Genomic DNA, 5,000 nt, shown 5'->3' on the forward strand with positions numbered 1-5,000 from the left:
GCGCCACTCGGGCTGAGCGGCGAACGCGAGGTCGAGCGGCGGCCACGGGGGGCAGAGGCCCCCTGGGTGAAGAGCCCCTGCGCCACTTCTCTGCTGGCCGGGCTGAGCGCCAGTTCGTAGGGCGGCGGGAGCGGCCACGGCTCCTGCGGGACCGTGCTTTGAGGCGTCCACGCCCACGTGTCGGAGGAGGCGCCGCCCAGGCTCGGGGTGTCCATGGCAGCGCTGGACGCCGGCCATACCTGCCGCAGGTCGCCCTCCTCCCACGCCTCCAGGCACACGGTGGCGCCAGTGATGCTGCGCCAGTCGGAGGGGCCGGGCTCCTCGTCGGGGAACTGCGTGAAGGGCGCGTCCTGCGCGCCCGAGAAGTAGGAGTCCTGAGAGGGGCGCGAGTAGGGCGGCGGAGCGCGGCACGGCGCGGCGGGGGCGAAGGAGAGGTCTCCTGCGGTGACACTCACAGCGTGCGCGGCACTGTGCGTGTGCCCTGAGTGCGTGGCCTCCGGGGTGGCCGTGGGGCGGGGGGAGGGCCCGGGGATGCCGGGGGACCCGTAGAGGCTGAGCGAGGGCGTGAGGGCGGGGTCCGGGGAGACGCCCTCCCATGATAGCGACGCCCCTGGGGCGGCTGGCCCGGAGGCGAAGAGGTCGAAGGTACTCGTAGGCTGACTTTGGGATGCAAAGGATTCTTGGCTCGGTTTGGGCGTGGTGAGCGAGGCGTAGGATGTGGTGACTGTGGGCGGGGGGGTGTAGGGGGCGAGGGCGGTGGTCGGAGGGGCAAGGGGAGCAAGGGGGGGCCTGGGGTGCCGCATGGGGGCGTCTGTGGTGTCATCCATGCCAAGCAGCAGGGCGAGGGAGAGCGGCAAGTCCGTCAGTGAAGCGGCGACGGCGACGGTCATCCTGCTAGCGGTGTCCGAGAGCCTCGTGGGAGCCGCACGTCGGGGAGCAGGTGCCGGGAGCGCGTCGGGGCGTGGGCGCGCGTGCTCGGGCGTGTTGAGCGGCGCGCGTGGGCGTCAGCGGTGGCAGGTAGGGCTGGCTGGGGCGCCTGAGTCACGGGTGAGTCAACGCGGCGAGGCAGAGGCTGGGGCGCCGCGGAGAGGCCCACGCGTGCTGTCTCCACCGCGGAGGCTACACTACACTAACACATCTCGTTTTCTTTCACTCGACAAGGGAAACATTTCTAAAAAAACGAACGTTTCTCGGACGTTTCTCATCACTGGCAACGACGAAGTCACATCGCACCGAGCGGTATGTCATAACACTTTCGAAAATACTTCTTTCGCGTTGCCTCATAGCCTGTAAACACACAGAGATTACCGTCACGACGATACAAGCGACAGCATCAATATTGCAGACGTCATCTCGGCCGCTGCCCCTTCGGAAAGCACAGTGGTGGCTGGACGGGGAGACGCACCCACTGACAAAGGTCGTGTGGAGATTCCCTCGCCAAGGTCGAGTCGAAGCTACACACTCACACACAGAAAAACAATAACAATAACAACAAGGTCGCGTCGATTGCTACGCGACGCATCACACACAACGATCGGCGGCGGAGGAGAGCGCGATACACACACCACGAAGGTCGGAGCGATGCAGGACGTGTGAGCGGCGAGAGAGAGAGCGGCGAGAGCGTTCCGACGGCCGAGATCCTCCGCCCGCGACGGGCACCAGCAGGCCGCGCCGTGTCTAAACAAGTGAGGCGTCCCGCAGGAGCTGATCCAACCCCGGCGGCTGATCACACTCGACTGAGGGCCTCTCCTTTTACTCACCCACGCACTCACTCATCCTCATTACTCACCATTGCCTCACACCTGTTGGTAGCGCCCGAGAGACTTATTCACCGGAAACAGCCCCTGCCGAACAACGGTGAGGACAAACCGGAAATGACGAAGGCGGCGGACGGGTCGCAAGCGGCTCGACGGATTATGTCACTTCTTCGCGTAACGGAACGACGGCGGCCTAGCTAGGTCAACCCCTCACACCTCATGACAACCCTATTCAACCCCCTACCCCTCCTCCCCGACACTGGAGGGACGCTTGGTTACTCCAGCAACACTGAACACAAGACTGGAGAGGGTGGGTAGGCAGGTGAGTGGGCGGGTGGGTGAGGAATGGGAGGCTAGGGGGTGGGGTGGGGGAGGGGGTGGGGGCTTGAGTCAGGGATCTCAAAGGTAAGCTTGGAACACAACCTCTTGGCATGCGACTCCCTGGGAAATAATGTTACTCGTAAGCATTCAACCTTGACTTTGGTGAACATGAGATCAGTCTTGTATCATCTGCTATATTTAAGCCGTATTAATCATTTTTATTGATTATCACTATTACACTTTTGTATTTAGTTCTGTAATTCATTAACATACTCTTTTGTGTTGCCACATTATCTTTATCGATGTGATAATGTTTATCAACACTGGAAGGAAGTTGATATTTCTTACTAATAACATATCCACACGTTTTTCTTCTAACCGCTTCAATAAAAATATGAATTAAAAAAAAAAAAAAACATGCACTGCAATGACACCACACTGTCTTAATTGCAAATAGTACGCACCTCAGGTCATGCAAGGTCATACGAGTTCACATGACCATCCCATAGCAGCGAGAGCTTCTGTTGGGTCATGATTATGCGTTCTCATGCCAATTGTTTCTCTCGAATAAGGTCACATCAGCGTTTCCTGTGCCGAGGGAAATCACTTAGTCACAGTGTTCTTGCCTGACCTTTTGGTGCTCTGGTCTTGCTAAGTTCACTGAGGAGCTTTAAGTTCTCTTTCTCTCACTCTCTTTCATGCTCTATCTCCGTAGGTTTTTGTTTGTTTGTTTGTTTGGTTTATTCTCTTTTTGACACTTTGTCTGTATTTTTGTTTATCTCTCTTTCTCTGTCTCTTTCTTTCTCTCTGTTTCTGTCTCTGTCTGTCAGTCTGGTCTCTCTGTGTGTCCGTCTCTCAGTTTCTTACTCTCTTTTTCCATCAATCTCCCCCCCTCCTCTCTCTCTCTCTCTCTCTCTCTCTCTCTCTCTCTCTCTCCTCTCTCTCTCTTTCTCTCCTCTCTCTCTCTCTCCTTCTCTCTCTCTCCTTCTCTCTCTCCCCTCTCTCTCTCTCTCTCTCTCTCTCTCTCTCTCTCTCTCTCTCTCTCTCTCTCTCTCTCTCTCTCTCTCTCTCTCTCTCTCTCTCTCTCTCTCTCTCTCTCTCTCTCTCTCTCTCTCTCTCTCTCTGCCTCCCACCCTCTCGCTCTCACTCTCTCCTCTCTCTTTTCTTCTCCGCCCCCCCCCTCTCTCTCTCTTTCTCTCTATCTATCTATTTCCCCCCTCCCCCCCTTCCCCCTTCTCTCTCTCTTTCCCTCATTCTCTCTGCCTCCCCCCTAATTCTCTTTCTCCCATTCTTCTTATTCACTTCTCTTCTTTTCTACATTTTTTTATGCAAGTTGTTGCAATCTCTTCCTCGAATTTTCGCGTCTTGTCACCCACGCTTGTGCTTTTAATAGCACGAAACGTCCGCTGTTCACGATGGGTCAGCCGAGTGTACGGGTGCACTAACAATTGTTGCATTAATATTGCTATCATTATTGTTGTTGTTGTTATTATCATTGTTATTGTTATTATTATTTTTTTTTGTATTATTATCATTATTGTTGTTATTGTTATTATTGTCCTTGTTATTATTATCATTGTTATTATTATTATCATTATCATTATCATTAATATTATTGTTGTTGTTGTTGTTGTTGTAATTATCATCATTATTATCATAGGTTTTATTATTGTTATCATCATTTTCCTTGTTGTTGTTATCATTCTTTTTATCATTAGTATTATCAAAATTATCTTCATTTTTATTACTATTATTATTATTACTATTATCGTTATTAACAAATTGTTATTATCAAAATCATTTTTACTGTTATCATTTCATCGTTACTATTACTGTCATTATCTTTATCATCACTCTTATTATCATCATTATCATCAATTAACATCATTTATGTTATCATTGTTGTTGTTACTATTATTATTACAATTATCATTAAGAACATTATTATTGTCTTCATCATTATTACTGTAATTATTATTACTATCATTATACTCACTTCTCTTATCATTATTGTTGCTATTATTATCATCATCATTATTATATTGATTCTTATCATTATTCTTATCATTGTTATCATTATCATTAATGTCATCATGATTGTCATTATTAATATTATTATTGTCATTATTATCATCCATATTTTCATCAACATTATTATCAATATCATCATCTTATCATGATGATGTTGATATTCTATCATTATTATCATCATTATGCAATCTGCAATCTTACTATTATTTTTGTAGTTGTTCTTATCATGATTATATTTATCTTTTTATCAAGATTAAGATCAGCTTAATCACCATGATTATGATTATCTTGTTTATCCTTGTTATCGTTATTATCATTATCATTATCATCATTGTATTATTATTATCCTCATTATTATCATCTTTACCAAAATTATTATTGTAGTCTTAATCCTCATTATCGTTATCACTATTTTTATCGTTAATATTTTTTCTTATCATTATCTCCATCATCATTGTCATTATTCTTTATTATCATCATTATTGTCATTATTTTTATTGTCATCACCATCATTTTCATCATCGTCATTATAACATTTTCATTACCATTATAAGTCTCATTACCACTATTATCATTATTATTATCATGGTTATCATTACCATTATTATCATCATTATCATTGTCATCATTATTATTATATCATTACTGTCAGCATTTTTCATTCTTATTACTTTTATAATACTATTATTATTATTACCACAATTATAATTTGCAATATCGTTATTGCTATTATCATCATTATTACCTTCATTGTTACTGTCATCATCATTTACTGCCATATTCATTATCATTACTTTGTTCTAATCATTGTCATTATCATAATGGTTATTATCATTATTTGAATCAGTATCATTATTATCTTTATTGTAATCATCAACATTATCATTATTA

General features: G+C 46.2%; 1 pseudogene across 1 annotated transcript in view; it reads right to left on the reverse strand.

Moving 5' to 3' along the window:
* LOC147469925 (uncharacterized) overlaps positions 1-1,764 on the reverse strand; it is a 3,182-nt pseudogene extending 1,418 nt beyond the window's left edge. Inside the window, exon 1 of the transcript XR_015191856.1 lies at positions 1-1,764. This exon is cut by the window's left edge and continues 1,418 nt beyond it. The product of XR_015191856.1 is annotated as an uncharacterized LOC147469925 (transcript).
* Between the last annotated feature and the right edge of the window lie 3,236 nt (positions 1,765-5,000).

The sequence above is a fragment of the Penaeus japonicus genome, unplaced genomic scaffold (assembly GCF_977035675.1).
Source record: "Penaeus japonicus unplaced genomic scaffold, GWHDUDI00000001_assembly GWHDUDI00000018, whole genome shotgun sequence".
Classification (NCBI taxonomy): Eukaryota; Metazoa; Arthropoda; class Malacostraca; order Decapoda; family Penaeidae; genus Penaeus; species Penaeus japonicus.